At 37.4% G+C, this 23,252-nt stretch overlaps 1 protein-coding gene across 1 annotated transcript in view; it reads right to left on the reverse strand.

Moving 5' to 3' along the window:
• TENM1 (teneurin transmembrane protein 1) overlaps window positions 1–23,252 on the reverse strand; it is a 347,960-nt gene that overhangs the window by 233,469 nt on the left and 91,239 nt on the right. The gene's annotated exons all lie outside the window — the stretch shown is intronic.

Below are 23,252 nucleotides of genomic sequence, written 5' to 3' on the forward strand. Positions count from 1 at the left end.
CATCTTTCCTAGGACAATATAATTCAAAGACATTAAATTTCAGTAACCATTCATACAAAAAAATCATTGAAGAAGCAGCCAAAAATCAATTAATTTGCAAAAGCACATTACACTGACTATTAGTTTGCTTTAGAAATCTGATGTTTATCACCAATTACACTATTATCACAGCCCAAAACAGATTCTCAGTTGCATTTATTTTAATTTAAAAAAATTTTATATACCTATTACACAGAAATAATCTGCACATAAAAGATACCATTTGAGTTTTTATAGTTATATATCAAACGCATCATATTGTACATGCTTTCTTTTACTGTATTTCAACTTTCCCTTGCATTCCCTTATCTATGTAGTTTATTTTCTTACAGTAATCCCCAGTTACCACCAGAGATGCTAGACAGTTAAAAATAACAGCAGTAACGAAGAAAGGAGGAATAAAAGAGGAATCAGAGTCTGCTATAACACTAAGGAGTTTCATGAAATTTGCAGATTAGGCAGCTAAGGGATTAGGAAAGGAGGTTGCACTTTCAGGAAACTCTTTGCCTTGTGAAATTTATGAGGAAGAAAGAAACTCTTTATTCCTCAGGTCCTTCCCCAGAGGAATGAGAGGATGAGGTTCCAACCCATGCCTCACAGCAAATATCTTTCTAGTCTCTTCTTCAGACTAATTCTTCAAACTTAAAGAGGGCAAGAGCAGACTGAACCTATTTTAAAAGTGCTCCTGGAGTTCTCAGATATTAATTTTTATTTTTATTACTATTAAAATCAACATGAATAAGTGAATGTACTTCTCAAATTCTGCATGGGAATCTTCCTGATCCTATGAGGACACAGACAAACTTTCTCTCTCCCCAGAACTGGAGTATTCTTTTTGCAGATCACTGGAAATTTTTAATGTTGGCGACTTTGTTTTTCAAGAGTAACTAGCAAGATGCCAGAAAGAAGGCTTTTGGAGCTACAGTGTGGATGCAGTGGGTCGCAGTTTAATTTAGGAAGAAACACTGTCATTATCAGATTGACTAGGAATTCAATCCTTCAAGTTCAAATACATCTTAAGGATTGCTGGCTATAGCCTTTCCTATTCCTAAAGTGCGACTTCATTTGGTAAAGTACTTCCATTCACAAGATTCTGTTAAAGAGACATTTCTATTGCAGGTACTCATAAATATCTCTCCTTTAATGAATTGGAGAGTTATAAAACCATAGCAAATGCCAGGAGTTAGCATTTAACCTAAATTTCTGATAAAGGAAACCCACTTAATTGCAAATAATGACCACACTAACTCTACCCTATTAAAGACAAGAGGGGGAAAAAAAAAATCTAATTATCACAGATGAGAAAGAACCTAAATATCATTTGTGAGGATAAATTAAGTTCTTCTAATGTTACAGCAGAAATAGAGTTTGGAGAAGCTTGTCTCACAATACATTCAATTACAATTTCATTCTCCATATGCAAAAATCTATTAGGAAATGAAGAATTTTCAAGAAAAAAGATTTTCTGTTTCCAAAACTCTACTCTAAGAGAGAAGCATTACAATTTTATTTCAAGAATTTTAAAGGTTCCTTGGTTCTGAAGTAATTTTTTAGTTACAAGTTTTGGCATTCGTGTATGCGTTTCAGGGAAGAAACAGATAATAAATCCTTTCTTCTTGTCATTGAATTTTCAAAATTAAAGCTACCCACAGCCTTAGCCTGTAGATTTTCTTAAGTTTTTTATTAAAACAAAACAAAACAAAAAACCCAAGCAAGATCAGACTTTCACAAAGGACAGCAGAACTATGAATCAAATCATCTAGAGCAGATTAACTAACTTTTCTCTTTGTATGAACAAATATTTTTCCCCAAGATTAACCACAGAGTGTGAAACAGTGCAGTACTGCTAGCTTTAGTCCAGTACGTTTACAATTCTTAGCAGGCAAAGTTAAGGTTGTGGTTCTAACTTCTTTCAAAGTCTGTATGGCACTTCAGAGAAGAAAGATTGACGAAATTATTAAATAGAGTGTAAGCTGTATACTAACATCCTTCAAAGTGAAATTACCCTCAGATTGTTGCTATATCCCTACAAACTTGAATTCAACTCAGATGCTTTTCTGGTAGTAATTTCTGAACATGGTTACATTTAAAGCAGAATCACTTTCATTCAAACATCAATCTTAGAGGTTTCATGACAGGTATCACTTTCTAATAGAACTTAAGATGGAAATACGAAATTAATTTCTACCAACAGTTTTGATTCTGGTTTATAAAATATTTTAAAAATATACCTTTTGTTTCTAAAAATATTGAAATTGTTTCTCTTTTAAAATTCCAGAGGAACCATTGACTTAAGATACATGAGCCTTTTTTAAATAAAAGATGTGCAAAGCAGGTATCTTTATAAATTTCACCATCTCAGTGTTAGAAGGCAACACATACAAAAATCCAGGAGTCTAAAATCTGATTTACAGTGCTGTAAATCCAGAAGTGAGTTCTATGAAGCCAGTGGGCCAGGTAAAGAAGGTAGCACTTAGGCTTCAGGTCAATGTGACCGTCTCAGAGTAAGCATCTGGCAAGTGCATATTTTCGTGATGATGGAAATACTTTTAGAAAGCTGCTATCAACAGAGATTCACCAGAAACATTCTCCTTTACTGATGGGATATTCAACAGACCTGAGGCACTCAGACCACAGACACCGCTCAAAAAGAGTGATCGCAGAGGAACTCAGCTCTTCACCTTAACTTTCATCAAAAACTACGAAGCTCTAATATAATTTTAAAATTGCTTAAGAGAGTACGAAGGATACTACTACCCATTTTCCTTTGAAGTGACAGGAATGGAGGGCAGACAGCAAACAGAGGCAGGCTGGAGCAGAGGAAGATTGTTTGCATCCCCCTGTGCCAGTGTCGGTGCATGCTCAGCAAATGAGTTATTTCGGATACGAAACGGCGCAAGTGAGAGGAAGGCTTCTGCAAGACTGCACTGATGAAGTTGCACTTGTTCACATTCCAACTGTCAAATTGTTAAAAATACTGAAAATCAGGAAAAAGTATTTGCAATGGAGCAGGTCTTACAGAGTGCTCTAAGCACCTAGAGGCAAAATCCCTTAAAGGAAAGGGCGATGTATAAGGCAATCACCAGCATCACCTTGTGCGCTCCCAGAACGCACAGGAGAACAGTGCCTTGTGCGCAAGGGCACAAAGACCAGGCGCTGCTGTCACCGTGCTGCCGTCACAGAAGCAAGGAAAACAGGAGCACCAGCCTCTCCTGGTGCGAGGTGCCCCGAGCTGCTCTCAGCAAGAGCCTCTTGCCGTCAGCTGGAGGCACCGCAGCAGGGCCCCGCAGCCTGCGGCTCCTGCCTCGCGACCTCACCCCCTCGGCAGCCTGCCCGAGCTGGGGTGCAGCCACCTTCGAGGCAGAGCGTGAGATATTCTGTTTAGCATTTGACTGTTTTTGTTTTGATCTCGGGGGCTTTCTAAGAAGCTCGTACGTGAATGGCAGATGTACATTGTATTTTGCCTCTTGCAATTACTCGTCGTAGTACTACATTGCAGAAATGAAGAGGTAAGGCTTTACTTTCCTCTCAAACCTCCGTGAGCCAAAGGGTTAGGAAAACTAACGAGCAACCGGGACGTTTGGGCAAATAGCGTGTAGGGACAGAGTGTGCGGCTTGTTCCATGTTCCACCACCCTCAAGCACGTGGCTGGGCCTGGATGGAAAAAGGTGAAGCAGGAAGAAGACATTCAACGCAAGCAATCACCCCCCTCCAAACCAACAAACCTCAGATAGGATTAGTGTAAGTATTCTTTCTTTTTTGTTGTGAATCTGCTAGGAATCCAGAGCAAAAGATGGCTAACAGAAATCAAAAGAGAAAAAGCTGCTAGTGAGAGACAAAAGACAGCAGCAGCAAGAGTGAATAACTTTGTAAATCTTGACAGACACTCCTGGCTTTGAAGGGTGAACTATTTGCTGTGATTTTTGAGAAGTCAGGAAGCATAATGGACCAGAACAAGTATTACATATTACTTTGGAAACATAAATGCTTGCCCCTTTCTGATTACTCAGGTAAAAGCTTGACAAATCCCAGTCTGCAAGCTTCCAGTGTCACCAGGTCTGCTGGTCACAGCAAGCAGATACACACACACTGCCAGCCAACCTCTTCAGACCTTGGGGATCAACACCACAAATGCTGTCAATCCTGAAAGTACATCTGATACCTCTCCCAAGCATCCACAGCTAAAAAGACCGTCTAATGGAGCAAAAATTTGACATTTTCATCCATTGTTTTCTTGGTAGGATGTCTAGCATCTGCAGAATACTATACCTGATTTTATACTTCTTTCTCTTGCTTTTTTATGTATACATATGTATACACACATACGCGTGTGAAATATTAGATACACATAAACATAGATACAGAGGTATATAAATATAGAATTTGTAGGATCCTAAAATAACTGAAACTGGAAGGAGTTTTGGCAGTCAACAGCACACACCGTGCTCAAAGGAGGGCCAAGTTAGATCAGGTCGCCGAGGGCTCTTAACGAAGAGTATCAGAGTCCTTCTACAGAGCAAAGGCTGCTGGCGAGACTGTTATCGTGAACACAGAGCGCTATGAAGCATTTTAAAACCATCTCTTCAGTGAGGTTTTCAGGAGACAGTGGGTTATGCTGCAAGATACCTCCTATTAGAGTTTAGGACAGCTAAACAGTTTGACTTTGCCCTATTTCAGATCAGGGGTGCACAATATTTGCACCTTTTTTTTTTTTCTTTTTTCCAGATCTTTCAAAAATTTACATGTGGTGGACATGATCTTACATGATTCTTAATAAATTAATATCTACTATGGATGCAGCATATTCTTTAATTTAGATTGAACCACTAAGTCACATTTTGACCAACAAATATACCCTTCAGGTTAATCTTGGAACGAGGAAGAGAGAGAGCACACGCATGTGCACAAGCTCTTCAGTACCTCCATTCACATCCAATTACATCCAGCTGCCAATCTGACATAAATGAGAACATATGAAAGACAACTTGGCACATCCGTTCCATTTGATTAGCCGACTGGGGATACAGCTTGTCAGTCAAATAACCCCTCTTCCCCCAAAAAAATCTTGAGGGATTTGTCATCTAATGTTCCATCTGATCAAGAAATGGGAGATTAAACTGCCTTCAGAAACTTCTGACCACTTCTGCTCCCTTCTTTCTTCAAGTGTTCAGTTTACCAAAGGGATTTCAATAACAGCAGTTCAAACTTAAAGGTCAGCTCTACTGCAGTTTAAGTAATATTAAAACAATTTAATGGAAATAGTTGGTTTTGCATATCTTATTTTTGATACATACAATCACAGTAACTACTTTTCAACTGTTTAACTAATTTCCTTCCAAGACCTTTATTAGATTTTCTAATACTTCCAGTTATTATTTCTTCTACACTGTATTTCTATATGTAACTATATAAATTATAAAGACTATGACATTCTGTTTCAGCAACTACAAAACGGGGTGATCTTTGGGTTTATACCACCAAGATGCATCAAAGTAGCTCAGCTGAAAATGGTGGAATCATTCCAGGTGTGCATCCCCAGAAAATGCACTGTGGTAATCTTACATCAATAATCACACAGCATCATCATTATTTAAGTTAAAGAAATAGTTCTTAAAACATATTTTACCCTAAAATGCACATCATGGTTACCAAGGAAAGATGAAAATCTGAGACATTTGTGTCAGCATAATAAAGTTCCTAAGCATATAATATGGTATCTACAAAATTTTCCATCTCAAGATTTGATGTAGAGCTCCAAAAGAGGGAAGTACCACCATCATTCCTGTGCTGCACCAAAGGGAACTAGGTATGAGAAGAATTCCAAAGCACACCAAATCAAAAGACCTCTGTACATTTTCTTGACGTTTAAACAAGTGCTGTGAGTCCCCATGATCTGTCATCAAAATTTATCCAAACTTTGGGAACACAGCCACTACACAAAGAAATAACTCCAGTATTTTTGTGTGGGTAGGAGCACTTGGCTACATTTTTTGCACCTCTTTGATTTCCTCACCCTTTCTTAATGCGAGTTCTAATTTTTTTAAAGTACTAAGTGGCTTATTTAGGTATATAATGCTCACTTTGGCAGCTATTCTAGTCACTGACTTTGAAAACTCCAGCCTGTGATTTAACCACATAGCATTTTTATCTTCCACACAGACACAGCCATATAATTGATACCTGGGAAATAACAAGTCACTGACTGGTAAGCATTAAAATGGGATTGCTCACCTTTGAAAATTAGCAGGCAGGCACCTGCTCTTTCTAATGCAAATCACAGGTAATGTTGACTACCCACAACTAAAACCAAATCCCCTTCACCATCAAATAAATGGATATATTTGTATTGCCAATGTGTATAAAGATGGTTAGGAGGCTGAATACCTAACATGAGATAGCTAGAAGTTGTTAACTCAACAACTTTGTTAGACAAATCCTGCAAAAGGAAATTAGAAAATGAAATAATTTGCTTGGATCTTAACAGACTGAAAAACACAGGAGGAATTACCCACAGTATTAGCATTCTCCATAAAAATTGCTTCTAAAGTTTTCCGGCATCTGCCTTTGAGACATTTTATTTGTGGAATAGAAGATGCACACCGGTAGCTGCCTTCATAGCTAACGTACCTTGTATTCTGCAGCAGTGGGCAACTGCAAGCCTGTGAGCTCACCATAATTCTTGGTTCTGCGAAGCTGCTTGATCAATGATGCTTGGGAAGAATCAAAGTTATGAGCCTCCACAGCAGCTGAGAGTACTCTAACCCAAAGAAAATAAATCAAACCAAAAGAGCAAGATATCTCACTAACAGATTAGCCTACAGCAACCCTGTAAACTCTTCCATGCCCTGAAGGAAAGCTTGCCATAGGCAGATAAGCAAAGCTCACATTCTGCATTGCTGGAAATACTTTGTGTTTCCTTATTAAAAAATTCACACAGTTGGAGGTGAACTAATTGAGGTGGTGGAGACAGTAACACAGAAGGCACTTAAAATGTAATTAAGTCATGATCAGAAAAGGGACACATAAGGGAGAAAGCACTCAAAACAGAGACTCCAGGGAAATACCAGATTCAAGCAAAAATGAGAGCAACTGTGTATTAAACCACATTTATATATACTGCTAAAAGAATCTGTGCAGATATCAATTCAAACACTAAGGCCAGAAAAAAAAGAAATATACCTTTGTTTTAGACAACCCTCATGTGCTTTATTGCACACCACAGAGAGAGGTGTTTTGACAGGAAGAAGAGGGCCCTGTCCTGCACCTGAGCGATTCTGAATCATGCTGGCAATCTAAGAACAAGAACGCTACAGGAGCGTTAAGTGTCTCAGTTCTTTTGGTTTTATTTTATAAAAACACACTTTGGCTCTACTGTCAGCTGTTTGGGAAGGACTGTAGCAGCAACTACTTCATATACCGAAAAGCACAGTTCACACGTCCGCTCACTATATTAAGGAGGGGGAAAACAAACAAAAAGAATAAAACCATGTGACTATAAACTTCACAATCTTGACTTAACAGTATTTTACAGGGAAAAAAAATGTATCAGAAAAAAATACAAGCTAATATCCAGTTATGTGAGGAATTGTTTTCAGGAAAAAAATAAGGAAATACTTAAATATCCTTTTGTACAAAGGTTTCTTCTAGCAGACAGCTTTATGTTTTAAACAGACCTTAAAGCTCTTTTCCATTGTTTTTTTCCTATTAAATTTGTTTCATGCAAACATGCTGAGTTCAAAGTCTTCATGAGAAACAGTTCCCCCATAGGGTACAAGTCACATGTGGATTTTGCGTTTTTTTTTCACATTATCCACCATTTGGTACTGTCTCATTTCCCTACCAGCTGCTTCACCATTTCCTGAGCTGCACCATCTCGTACTGTGTCCGATATTAGACACAGCAGTGACAGAGCAAATGGGAAATAAACAGCACAGCTGATCAGGACAACTGGCAAAGGATGCAAGCAGCATATCCAGAAGTGGTTAAGAGTGAAAAATACCCACAACATTTATTTGTAGGAGCTTAAATCGCTTCTCTCTAAAAACATAGCAAGATCCTCCCTGACTCGCCTCTAATCAGACGGAACTCTTATAAACCAGTCCGATTCCTATTTCAGTAAACACATCAAGAACTGAATGCTGAATTAGGAGCAGACATTTTTTAATGATAGAGCTCCCAGTGGAAGGGGAAGGAGGGAAGGAAGGGCTTGGACTCAGCTCCAACGTGAGAATGACTCAAAACCAAGAAGGACGAACAGTGAGCTGCTGTGTAGCAAATAAAGAAAGCAAACATAGGACAGAGGACCGTTTTCACCAGGCTAATAAGAAGTACTTATTTGAACCATCTTGTCAACAACACACACACATTCAGAAGAGTACGTACATCCCTCATCGCTGTCCCCTTCCCACACCTCCCTGGTTTATTTCAATTCAAAATGAGGAATGTATAGAGAGCAAGGAAGGAACAGACAAACACCAGGACAGAAAACAAAACACTGAATGAGAAGCAGCCTGTTGATGCACTGCTACTGAAAAACTTACAAGATACTAGCCACAAAATTTCACAAGTCACTATTTTCCTGTTTAATACAGTTGTCTTCTTGCTTAGACTAGTTAGCTGAAATTATAACAGGCAGATCTGTTAAGCATGTTTTGAGGCTAATTTTTACAGAATAATGATACAAACACTGTAAAATTGTGTTGAATGTTGCTAAAGACCAAGGCGGTAAATACCTCACTTGCAAAGAATCTGCTACTGAACTCTAACCACTTCAGATGCTGACTGATCTCTTACGGCTGTTATCGCAGCTTTTTGTTTAGCACTTTTATTCATTTTAATAATATTTACACAAAAGAAAGAAAACAGCCTTTATGTTCCTTTTTTCTCCTTTAGTAGGGCTTACTAGCCATTAAAATATATTTTATGCATATAATTCTTCTAAAAAGATCATAAAATTAAACTGAAATATAGGTACTTGCTAGCAACATTATTCCACTCAATTGACAGTCTAGACAAATCCATTACCATAGCCAATTTAAGGACTGAGATTTCTTTTAGTAACTACAATCCTTCAGAAAAACTTGAAAATACTGAAATATAATGTCTGAACACTCAGTTGATCACAACAGATATCTAAATTGGAGCACCAAGTTACAGTAAAGAAGCACCTTGTTGATATCCACTGTGCTGTTACCTCACATTCAGGTGTGGGACTTAAGGCAGCACATGGAAAGATGAGTGGCAGGTGCCTCTCTTTATTTTTCCTAAAACATCAAGCATTGTATAAAGGAAGAGCTTTCTAACCTTCATCATGGTCATTTGACCCAAATATGATACCTCAAATGATGAAGCGTTATTAAAGCATGAGGAACCACAAGCTTCATGCTGCCAAAACAGTGACAGAAATGATCAGTGGTGTGAGAAGTTTGGTTTATTTGAGTGGAGCTGGTCAGGGATGACGATAATTATCTGTGAAATGAATATTCATCACATGGGTGAATTCAAGGCTGAATAAGACTTCACTGGAGAGTGGGAATAATGTTAGGGAGAAGTTGGCCAAAGCAGACATGGCTCACTTTGTACTGAGGTCTAGTGCAGCTGTATGACACACAGATGGGTGCCAGGAATTCATGAACTGGAGAAACAGCCTGCAGTAGGCAGACCTGTCCCCTCTGTTAGTTTCTAAATACAAAGCTGAAAATTAGCTAAATAGTTTTTATATCCCTGAAGGCATGTTCAGCCCTACTCCAATAAATACACTACTGCTATTATTTCTGTAAGAAGTAAATCGCACTGAGGTATCCAATGCCACCCCCTCCTTTCCTCCACAACTCCAAAATCTTTTTCTGTCAGAGAACATCTTGCTTACTTAGAGTAATAAAAATTTTCAGAGGCAGCCATTTCAAAAGGTACAGTTTGTCTCTGCCAATTTCTTTGCTAGTGGCACAAGCCTCTGGCTAGCTGAAGTGAACACCTGGCAACTTCTTTCTTTTTTTTTTTTAAATAGATGTTATCAGACTGAAAAAAAAAAAACCTAAAAGAAAACGTTTGTATGCCAGAAGTCCTCAAATGTTTTTTAAAAAAACAATGTAGAAAGCAGACTGGACTATTTTGAAGGACCTTTCCTTTCATGACCAAAAATGAGTTGAACAGCTACATGGGGTAACAGAGACTTGAGTACACAGAGAGGAGTCCAACAGGACAATGAAGGAAAAAAGAAACGCTACCTGTATCATCTGGCTCCAAAAGAGACGGAGTGAAGCTACGACAGCCCTTAACTGCAAACCAGCAGTATTTAAGCGAGTAACAGTAACTAAACCTACTTGTGACAGTAGGTTTAGTCACACCTTCAGGCAGGTGTGATCCAGCCCACTGACCAGAGCTATCGCTGATCTCCTGTCCTGGGCCATCCCTGGGAAGCGAGCCAAACTTTAATACTGGAGAGTACCATTAAAGTAGTAAAAGTGTGGGGAGGAGCCAAGAGATACTTTAAAAACATGCGTCAATGAGATCTTCAGAAGTCTGATCCAGCAGCTAGGACATAAAGGTGGACAAGTAATTCAGTAAGTAGTTGGGGTTTTTTTAATTGTCTGAAAGCAGATTCGTTTTCTAAGCATAGAATAAAAGCAAACTATTAGCATCCTTCTCCCCAAACACCTAAGCTCTACAGATCAATAGCCAACAATTAATTGCAAACATTAAGTAATCACTACTACAATATCAGCTTAAACTCATGTCACACCTATAAGCATAATTCTCACTGATACCAGGAAGAACTGCATCCCTAGAATCAACAGTTCAATGAATCCTTTGAGCATCTGTATACAAACCAAACCAACCAAATAAATCCTACAAATATTTCCTTTCCAAAACCACTAATTATACACTTCTGACAAAACACTACTCAAGGTTATATATTGACACATGACAATTACATACATATGTAATTTGTAACATACTTTTTTGTTGTTAAAGACAGGAAGATTATTTTCTGATTTACAGTAGTATGACTAGTGAAGTCAAAGGACTGATTGCATACAGAATTAGTATTAAAAACAGACCTGTGGTTTTCATATTTTAACCATAAGCAGAAATATAAAATTAATTTTCTCCTGTATCTTTACAGAAAGATTCTACAGAAAAGAAACAGTCTTAATCCAAAGACCAAAGCAAATACAAAACTGCATGTCAGATAGTTTCTCTTAAGACTAAAAACCCCAAACCCATAAAAATTAATGCATTAATTTATTAAGGAATTTAATCATTGGGAAATTAATTTTTAAGAAGATCAATAAAACCCCCAAAATATCTTAGAAAATCCCTCAAGCTAAGTTTAAATGTTGAGGAAGCAATGAAAACCATGAAGCAGCTGTCAAAATACCGTCTTGGCATCCCTGAATAAAGGTGCCTAAGTTAGTATATTCCATTTTAGCTTTACCCATAGAAGTAGTATAATGCTGGAAGTTTTGCCTGTGCTAACTGGTTAGGTGAAGGATATGCTTTGTCCTTTGGCAGAGACACAAGTTGAGTGTGTTCTGACATTAAACTGCGTTGTGCTCAATAAGACCATGCAAACAGATAGTCCAGTAAATGTATTACCCTCTTGCTCATTTTACTTTTTTCATTAGAACTCACTAAATATTACTGAATATAGAACTGACTCAGAAAAGTTGGATACACAGGAGGAGAAAAGAACTATAGTTAAAGGAACAAAGATACCCATTATGTGATGGCAGTCACAGTGGGAGGAGGAGCGCTGTCAACGCACATAGGTACGGTGCGTTCACCATTATTTTTACAACAGGTAACAGACAAGATGGTCATCCAAGATCTGCTCACATGAATGAAGATTTATCCAGTAAGAACAGGCAAATAATTTCCTTTTCTCCTTTCTCAATTGAAATACAAGGATTTTTTCAAACCATGCCCTTCTCTTCATGAATTCTGTATTTCCTTCCAGAGAGTCAAAGATAAATGAATTTTGTAATCCGTCCCCAAGTAGAAAATGAGAAAAGGGACCACAGCGAGAGGAAATCACTAACACATTTTCCAAGCAGCACAGGGAAATACCTCTGAGGGCAACTATTAGACATTTCTAATATTTATTTATTTAAACTCTTAGTAACTGACTCCAATTGCAAAGAAAAACCCCAAATTGGTCCAAAGTTAGCATGCACGTGCACACACTTCTGATTTCTGCGTTTCCTTTAATATTCTGCATCTCCATACGTACAGCCAAATCTCAGAAAAAAATTCTGGCTATTTTTCTGGACTAAACAGGGTAGGGTACAAGATTGCACCTTAAATTAATGCAGGCAGAACTTGTATTGTACTATGTCGATACTACACGCATACCCTTCTGTATTTATACACTCATTTGTAGTAACGAGTATGAAAACTCCTACAGAAATAACAAAAGGAAAACATTATTGAGAAATTTGAAAATTAATTCCTGCCTCCAGCTGAACAGAATAACTAATTTTATGTAGGGCAATATACAATCCTTTGTTTTCTACTAAAAATTATTAAGTAACAATCAATTGCTTTAATTTCATTACTAGGAAGGATTAAAAGTATGTCCCAAAATTACATTACAGATGACCACATAATCAGTGTCCTGATATGATTTTTATAAAAAAATCAGAAAATTCTCTTGTCTATTACAGCAGCATAAGAAGTTACAGAATTGTTTTTCTTCAATAGATGGTGAAATAAAGAGATCAAGCTAGCAGACATCATTAATTTCATGCAAGTGTTTGAAAGGAAGGAAAATGTTTGATATGTTCAAACTGAATTCAGTGCAAATGTTTTAAACAATATTTGAAGTTGCTCTTTGATCAGAATTTTAAAAATTTCATCCCTAAGAAAAGTGCATGCATGTTTCACAGGCCCCAAAAAGACTCCTGAAAAAAGAAAACCACATATTTTCTGCACTAGTGTTGTTAATTGTGTTTCTAGTTATCATGAATGCTCACTTTTATTATTTACCTCTCTCTTGAACAATTTTGAAGTAAATCATGCAAGCCTCTTGCATGATGCCAGAAGTACAAAATTCTACAGTTAATCAGTGAAAGCACAAGTGAGCTTCTATTTTTAAGACTTAGAACAAAAATTACGACTAATAAATTGAATGAATTAAGAAATTAACATACCCATAAATGATCACTCACTATGTTATCTGCATTTCCATTTCTATAACTTTTATACATAACAAAATCTACTTCTAGGATACATTTTATTACATTATGCTGTTAAGAAAATCATATGTGAATAATCTTTGCTCTGTAATTTAAAATGAAGAGGAACTCAAGTTTTTATGTACGTCTAAACACTAACCACTTTCATCCTACTAAAATATTTAGAAGCAGGAGAGCCTTAAGAATTTCCAGCAGATATTTTGCTGCTGACGTTGTTGTCCATAGGAACTGTACACCTGTACCAGGAAGCCAAGACCATCAATACTGGAGAACTGTTAGAAAGTTTAAATAAAACCCTCTGATAAATCATGTAGTTTAAGCACACTGGGCCATTTATTCCCTTACTTAGGTCACTTTTAGACCAATGCATCTTCATTTGTTTGAATGGAAGTAATCTTAAATTATGTATGAATTAGTGAGAAAGAGTGTGGCAAATCGAGTGAACAAAGAATTCTCCATTCCATAGAAGAATGAAAATTGAAATGAATTTGAAAACCAGATAAAAATAAAAATAGATTAACCTCACTTAGCTTAACTAAAACCAATTTTTTTAACAGAAGTTTTGCAGAACAGTTCACGAATTTGCAATGAATTTTTCTCAGTGTTTAAGATTACGCTGATTTTTCCTTCTATGCTAGCCTCCTAACGGCAAACACTACATATTTTTGTAAGCGCGAGGACTGACTACATTCCACCCATTCTAGCAGGCCGCTTCTGTTGCCTTGCTGCTTGTCCAAAAGGCAGCAGGAACACGTTCATGTGGTCCCATTATGCATGCTTTGCTTTTAGAAATGCTATCTAAATGCTTAGACGTTTAGAAATGCCATCTACAGGAAAGTGGAATAACCTTGAGCATCTCTAGGTTTTTAAAGTTGATTCACTCTTCTTTATTATTTGTTTTCTATTATCTTAATTCCAGGAAAAGTGCCTTACGAGTAAAGCGATACAAACAACGGCTGAATCATGAAATACAGCACCTCCCGTTTAGTTTCTTTGCAAGGAAAGCTCTACGCAGTTCACACTACACTTCTGTGTTAAGAAAGTGCTAACAGCAGGGACGTCCAGATTCTTCTCCACTCCCAGGTATGCAGGGAAGGGTGATTTTGGCACTTCAGTCTCAAAGACGGGCTTGTCCTACTTCCAGGGGCCATGGGCAGCATAACCTGATGCTGCTTCTCTTTAGCTAATAACAGCTTCCTCTAGAGATCTCTGCTGTCTGTAAAGCACGGTAACAGTCCTGGCTCACGTCATTGGGATTTTCTTGGCAGTTCAAAAATCATGCGTGAAGCTAAGCACCTTATGTCAATTAAGTCAGTGGCAACACTGAATCTAGCTTTTCAGATACTACCATTTTCAGTTATCGGAAAAAAAGACTAGGACTTCTGTAATAGCCTATTTCTGAGCACAATATTTAAGACAGTCCAGTTGCTAATGTTCTTTCTTACAGATGTAACATCTGTAGCAGTTATGAATTCCAGTACACTAATACTGAATAAAGCATAGTTAATCCTTAAAAAATTTTACAAAACTTAACATTTACGTCTCATTAGTCACCGTGCTAATATTATCGTTTGAATTCGCTGGCTTCATAATCTCCTGGTGATTTTCACAGCAACTGTTTATATTTTGATATGTGACTTTTCTAGGTCCTCAGATTATTTTTCCTGAGGTTACAGCTGGAAGTGACTATATCAACCTTACTCAGTATTCACTGTTTCGTTATATAACTGGTGCCTGGGGGGGTGGTGGTGGTGGTGGTGAAAGAATCGGTCTGCTGGTGTTAAACATTACCTTCTTCCTTCCTTGCTGTTTTTTTCCATCTGAGCTAAAGATACTTCATCCACTTGCAAAGCATTCCTAATGAGTGACAGTCAGCAGGAAACTGATTTTTGAGCAGCTTCCAATAAAACTGAAACTTTGAAAGGAGAACCTTAGATTTAAGTCACATTCACAATTTATTTCACATAAATACCTATAGAACTAAGTTCAGAAGTATTTGAGTCTCACTCTCAAAAGAAAAACTAATTCAAGCTCTAAATGAGTTAGGATACACCCCTGCTATTTATCCAGATACGCAGCAATGTCATCGACTCGCTGAGCTACTTCTTGACAGTTCTTTATTTTGAGAGGTACAAAATCTTCTGACAGATACATAATTGAGAAACCCTGGGAAGAAATGTTATTTTGTTTCAGCATCTGCTCTATGAATGAATATAAGCAAAGCAGATTTCTAGTTCCAGAAAATAAGACAGCTCTTCTTTGTTTCAAAAAGAGTGACATAAAAGACACAGCAAGAGTACGTATATTAAAATGGCTTGTAGGAGAAGTGCAGAGCCATTCACTGGTTCCCATGTTCTGTAATGCTCGCTTCGACACTCTGTCTTGATGTTTGTTCATATCTTGGTTTTAACTTACGACAGATCTTCTTGGGCACTTTTAAGTGTTATAGGAAGGGGCTCTATTAATATAGCAAGAACATTTCACAGATATAATTTCAGGCTTTGACAAACAGAATTCCAAAACATATTAACTCAGAAGTTTAAGCTTCTGCTGTGGATATTCCATTAGTATTGGGCACAGGTTACTGTAAGGATTGCTATATCTCGGTTTCTGTTGCACTGGCTGGGTTACTCTCCCCTTCTGATTTTTACTTCTATGATTTCTGGCATTTTACACAATGGAAAATTGGTGAGTCGGAGAAGAGAATGGAAATTAGGATTGTCATTTGTATCTGTACACTGACAAATGGATTGTTAAGCTTGTGTAACATTTGGAGGATGCTTTTTTATTTCTTAGATGAGATTTGTTAGCAGGGGATTGGAAATGCACTGTGATCCTTCTCTAGTTTATTTCCTTTCTCAGTAGTTTTTTTCCTCGCTTTTCCCCTCTCTTGGATATTCACTTTTTAAATCAGAAGAATTACTTATGAGAATGAAACTATTTTTGATCATACAAGGCATTTTTTTCACTGAGATGATGGCAGATACTATAAGATTGGAAGCAGCATTACAGGAATGGTGACAGCAGGTTGCAAGCTTTTGTAACACAGTCATGATCTAGGAAGGGAGCACCCGCTTCAGCCTTGTGGGAAAAGAGTCTCTCTGCACATTCAGTTTGCTCATGTATTTTGATTTGATGAGGGGAAGGAAAAGTATTCCCCCCGTGAGATTTTAAATGAAGCCACAAACATACAGTTTCCTCACCCCAGTTATTCCAAGGAGAGAAATTTCCAATTACTTGGCAAATCAAGAAAGAATATCCAGAGGGGGTCTGAATCTAAGTGCAGCTTTTCCTTTCCTTTCGAGTTTGCAGACACTCCCCACATCGAGGAGAAGGCTGCAGTCCAGGAAGCCACAGGGAACTGCTCATCGCACTGTTTTTCTCCGGGTGACAGTAACATCACCATGATTAGAACACAACTAGCCAAACAAGGCATGGCACGGCACACCAGGAATCCCTATTTCTGCAAGGGAATACAGGAGGAGACGATGCACTAAAGCTTTAGGAGTGTGGAGTCTTTCACTCTGCCTCATATGTAATTTTTTTTTGGACAACACGAAGCTCATAAACACTCACACCAGATGGTGTAACATACAGCAGCAGGAGATGGAGCTTATTAGCTATCGCTTCCTTCCGCTAGTATACAGCCCAGAAATCTGAAGGACCTTTAAATCACCCTCCACTGAAAGCTGAGTCCCTTTCATGAGACAGTACAAGGGATGTATTGTGTGCCCTGACACAGACATTGTTTCTTCATTATGCTTCAAGTCCCTGCTCTAAAGTATGCAGGGACAAAACACAAATTAAGTTCTCAGAAGATTTTCTACAATTAGCAAAATAATGTTGTAGACAACACTAAAAGTCTAAAATTTAAATGTCTGGCATTTGCAAACAAGTGAAAAAAGATTCTAATAATACAAAATACCTCAACAGTTTTGATACAAGCCCTGTCTAGTAATAGTATGTTACCAGGAGTCTTCTATATTATTTTTGTCTTTTCTTCCTTAAATTACAGAATTTCAAGAAAAGTGCTTGCAAAAATAATTGCTTTCCTTTGTAATCAGCCTCCCTCTTCCAGAAGTCAGGAATGCTTCATTCCACTGTGCTACAATCACCACCCACAACAACTTAATACACAGCTCTAAACAAATTATGCAGCTGAAAGGTTAAAAAAATTCCCATCCTTCATTAATCCACAAATCTCATCATAACGAAAACACTGGGAACAAGAGAAGTAAATAACTACCCAGCTGAAGAGTTCAAAACTACCACATTTCTAAAAGCCTGCATAGCAGTAGTTCTTTTAAGAGACTTTTCCTTTTACATTTTTTCTTGTCCTTTTCAAAACTAATGATCTCCCCTCCAGCTGCAAACAGAAGAAATGCATTTTACCATGTCCTGTTCACATGTCAATAAATAGCCATTATAATATTCTTTATTTTGATAGCCTTTATCACATGAATACTACTGGCAAAGACTCTGAAGTATGCAACTAGCAGGTAGAGCTATATTGAACTGTTCTACCCTATTCCATAGACCACCAGGTTAGCACTGGTGGGACTTGAGCTCTACCTTCTTAACATCAAGAAGAGTTTGGGGATGCCCCCGATAAAATTTTTCCCTTCATTAACTGCTCTTTGTGGAAGTTTAAAAGCACAGTGTCCTAAATTCACCCAGGTAAGTGCTCCCAGGTAAGTGCTGTATTAAAACGATGAAAAATGACGCCAACAGAGTGGCTGTGAATTTCCTCTGGGAGGGCTCGCAAGTCCACAAACTTGTGGTATGTTAGAGTATTATTCTAGTGTTACACATAACAGATTAAGGGGAGAAGCCAATAAAGATTGGCTTTTTTACCTTTACACATCATTTAAAAATAAAGCCATTGAAACAAAAAGCACATGCTAGATACAGCCCAAATTCAACTCTCCATGGCCCTGGTACAGACACAAAGCAGATCTGCTGCCCCGAATGGATTTACATAATTCTGACATCAAAGGAGAATATGGCTATAATGTAAAAAGCTTTTGCTACTTCACAGATGACAAAAAAACATCATGACATTTTCCTGACAGGACAATTTCCTACCAGTGCTTGTCAGCATGCCTTATATTTATGTCTATGATGATAAGTAAAACTGTTTCTGACTAGTCATATGATGTTAAGAGTTACACGTGTTTAAATTTTCCTTCCTGGTAAGCTTAAATTTGCTGAACTTTTAAGCATAGCAAAATAGACTGCCAATTTCTGCACCCCACATGCAGTTTTTCCTTTCTAGGGAAAGAAAGTGCTTTTCAGCACTGGAACATTTCTATTGCCCACATATCCTCACCATTGGTAGAACATAACAGAGGGCAGAAATGAGAATTGGATGGCAACAGCAGTAAGCTAAAAAAAAAAAAAAAATCACGGATGAAACAGAAGTGGCCTTAGGCTGAAGAGCACAGCTTTCTCACATTGTGACCCAGGCCTCTTCATGAAGCCAACAGAGTTCATTTAAGGAAGATTTTGAACATTTAGCTGCATCTGTTTACCTATTGCTCCTGAGGATAATTTTATATACCTTCTCTACAAAACATTTAATATGTTACCAATCTGCAGCTTTTGTCCCACAAAAAAACTTTCCCTTACTTCTTGGGCTAAAAGTAGAAAAGGTCAATCCTTTGTGAAGCACTCTAAAACATCATTTCCCAGAATACTAGTAATGCTGTTTTTTTCCCCACAGATTTACCAGAAAATATTTTCTGTTGGATCCTCCTGCTAGGAATAACTCCAGTTTGCCTTGCCCATAATGCAGTTCAATGTATTTATCTTGCCAGGAAATACACGTTTGTCTCACCAGAAATTTACCGCCGTATGCTCATATTGTTAACGATCAATAAACTTTATCATGCCAATGACTCAATCCCAGATGCTTATCCTATCAGGAATTCATTCCTCTAAACTAGTGTTTTCTATGACTCTATAATTAACCTAAAAGCCATAAAGCTGTTCTGTACTGCCAGTATTTGTAGAGTACAGCTCCTTCCATATTTACTTTGGTGGAAACAGAGAAAACCGTGGAAGAAAACAGTTCTAATGACGTAAACATGTCAGAAATAAGCTAGAACTGTAAGCTATGTATGGTACAACTACGAGAACTTTTTTCCTCGCAACCAGGTCCATCAATGAGTTTCCTAGCAAGAGCAACATTTCTGACGACTTCTGCCAATTCTACCCCATCTCTTTCAAGTACAAAACACTCTGTTTACCAATTCTTCCAAGAATTAATTTACTATGTTTGCCAATATCCCCAAACTATATGATAGTGGGTCTGCCAGGAATTTACTTCATAAGATCTTCTTGCCAGGATGAGATATTGCAGATTTACATATCTTCAGATAAACAAGACTTTGAACGTTCCAGTGACTAAGAGAATGCATTTTAAGATGTACACATTATGCAATTAGCACTGACTCTTCAGGAGTCAATGACACTTTGTCAGGAGAGTGTTGTATCTGCTCACATTGAGTTGTTAGGCCAGTGAAACTTAGCTGAGCTTGAAACAGTCTGTAGTGTTATTTGTTAAATCTGGAATTGTCAGATAACTACAAGTTTCTGATGCAAATAACTCGAGACACACAATTTATCTTGCACTGGACTCTCCATGAAGGATGTCAGTACTAGACCTCAAGAACAACACCTAGAAATCATTGCTTAATCAATAGATTAATTCTGTACCTACTGTTTTTTTTTTTCTTTCCTATTCCTATCTATAAGACGTGTGAAACCAACCAATAAACCATTCTTCTTTGAAGAGTAAGATTTGAGATACAATTTCAGGAATTCCACGGAGTACAAAAATATTGAAGCAGTTGAGTATTCCATATTTGGGTATTGTTTTCAATCTTTAAAACAAAAATTTTTGTAATTTGCAAGATCACATGGCCTTTCAAACAAAGCTTTGACATAAAAAATCTTTCACTAAATACTAACAGTGCTATTCAATTCTGTAGGATATATTTGAGAACTCTGAAAATGTTTCCTTTGAGTTCATGCCATGTAGAGTTCTGGTTTATACAGATTGTCTATATATGCAAACACATAAATACCCATGTGTAATGATTTTACATAATCTCAGATTTCAATTGAAACTTTTCATAGAAATAAATCCTCAATATTGATAGTAGCAATGAAATAGCCAAACTGCTCATAACAAAAAACTCCACAGAAATTGCTGAGGTATATCAGTATTTTGAAGCAATAAATCACATTTTACTCTGAAGCTGTTTACTAAATTCAGATGACTGCCCAGTCTAATTTATATAACCTACCATGCTTAAGTAGCCAATAGAAATTCTTCCAGTTTCCATAAACATCTAAACTGGTGATTCTTTTCACAAAACTAACTAGATGAGTACAGACACACCTACACTTGTTCCTGTTATAAGCTTCTCTTTATTATTTTTTTTCTTCTGAAACAATTTTCTTCTCACATTCCATCATTAGAGCTTGTTTGATTGCTATCTCACCCTTCATCATTATCACTTCATTCATGACTGTTACTGTGTGTCTGTTTTCTCATCTATTCTCACACCTTTTGCGGATGAAGTTCACGGATTTTATCCTCACTGTGCAATCCATTAATTCATCACACCTTACGTACACGGTACTATTTCAGTTGTAGCTAGTAGCTAGCGAAGAATATTACGTCACTACCTGGGGATAAAACTATGGATGCCCCTTTAGCTTTAATATGTAGAATTTTTTTACACAATAGTCTTAAGCAACGGCATGGTACGGCGCTCTCCTTGCAGAACAATCCTCTTTGAAAAAGGGCGCTGTGGGCTTTTTGGTTTTGATTTTTTTGGGGATTTTTTTACATTCCAAAGATGTGCCAAACATGAGAAAAACTTTGTTAAAGATTCTGATGAGGAATTTTAGAAAAGAATGCATTTAAAACAAATTCAATCTATAGTTTTATGGGTTCATGCCAGATTCAGAGTCCAAAACTAAGCCTGATTTTTTTTCTGGTATTGACTGAGCAACTACCGAGACTCGCCAAGAACTCTCCAACTCCCAGGCCCCATACTGTGATACCTGGTGTCCTTTTGGAAATAAACACACTAGAACGGTCATCAAATCAAACTCTGGCTGAAGTCTGAAATTTTACACTGAGCTTTACAAACTTTTTTGCTCTTTTTGAATTTTGAGCTCAACCGGTTTAATATTTCAAATCCCTGTTGCTTGCCAGGCCAAACGTTTAGATTCAATTTGTGGCGGAGAAAAACTGTATGATTTCAATCACTAGAAAGATACAGGAATGAACTCCCAGGAAGCCAAACAGATATACTTAGCAGTGCAATTACTAACTCAGTTATACCAAACTGAATTTGTCACAGGAGAAAACTACGATTTCTAGTACAACAAGTGAAGTTCAACTCCATCCTTACAAACCAGTACACAAGTATATGTTTTTAAAAACACTTTTATGCTCAATAACACAATAAAGCAAGCAGTATATATTAAATAATAATGTACTGGCCTAGACAATTCAGGAAAGAAGGTGCCTAGAGGTAAGCAAGTATTTAAGTGCTGCCCTGCATACTGAAAAACTACTGTAGAGGCTTAAGTGATTTTCTATGAACATAGACATCAAGCTTCATACTGCAGTTTGAAGCAGTACAAGACTCTATTGCTTCCAAGAAGAAAAATACCAATGCTTGTAAAATAGATGATCTGCAAATTCATACAGTAGCTCCTAAGAATTAATTTGAATGGAAAATCATGGGGCATACATTTCCAACAAAATCAGCTTACAACATGAGTGTAAAATACTTGTTGGTCTGCACAAGCACAAATCTGATTCGTAACAGGCCAGTCCTGAATAAGTGAGGTAAGTTCATGCCTGACAACTTCTTGCAGAAACACACACTAATTTGACCATTTCTCCAAAATTATTAATGCGATTGCTTTCAGAGGCACTGTTCTGGAAGAATAAATTCAACATATGACACACAGGCTGGTTTCTTATGCCTACGATAGAGTGACTGCAATCCTTTTATATGTGTCCAAGCTAGTGATGCTACAGCTAGCACGAATACCAATAGCAGCAAAGCTTTGCAAACAGGGCGCTCTTCAGAGGCCTAGGTCAATGCAGAAGTTATGCTTTCATAGCCACAGTTACCAGTAATGAGGTGCTTGCTTTAAATACATCTACAAGTACATTTACATCATCTCCCATTACAACAATATAGCCATATCTTAGTTAACCAAACTCTCATAACATGTTCAAGATCAAGTCATTTACAAAGAATCAAACATGTAAGTCGAGTTTTCTATACAACACTTTGTTGAAATATGTATTCATGACTTTTTCTTTCCCAATATTGCAGTTTTGTAACTCTTTGGAGGGAATATATGTACACGGATTGAGGCTATCTCTGGCAGCTAGGTATTATTTCTCCCATGAATTATAGGTACTTTCAGACAACACCAGTATTATGAAAGTAACTGGATTCAGAATATCTGCAGTAAAACCAAAAAAGGCTTGAAGAGCTATGTAGCACAGCTATTCTAATTTTTGCACTAATTTACACATCACAGAGGAGACAAATTTTCCAGCTTCAAAAAGCCTATTTTTTATTTTCTTGTAAAAAAAGAAAATTATTATAATATTCAGAAAATTGGAGAAGGCTTTTCTGAGTGAGCGATGAGGGATTGGGTTGCTTTGTGTGTGTGGGTGCGGGTTGTTGGGTTTTTTGTGTGGTTTTTTTGGTTGTTTTTTGGAGTTGTTTTTTTTGGTGTGGTGTTTTTTTGTTTTTTTTTTAATGAGTACCAAAATTTTTAGCTGAGAAGTACTGGCCACACTATAACGGATCTTTTTAACCACTTCCTTGACGAGCAGGGAGTGACTGCCCCTGGAACCTCATTGCTGTTACCTTTAAGGGGACAGGACTCTTGCTGCTTCTAACACGCACTCCGATTCCTAAAAACATTCTTCCTACCCCACCATCTTGCCCGAATTTGTGACAGAGCTGA

This window comes from Ciconia boyciana, chromosome 12 (genome assembly GCF_034638445.1).
Source record: "Ciconia boyciana chromosome 12, ASM3463844v1, whole genome shotgun sequence".
NCBI classification, from domain to species: domain Eukaryota; kingdom Metazoa; phylum Chordata; class Aves; order Ciconiiformes; family Ciconiidae; genus Ciconia; species Ciconia boyciana.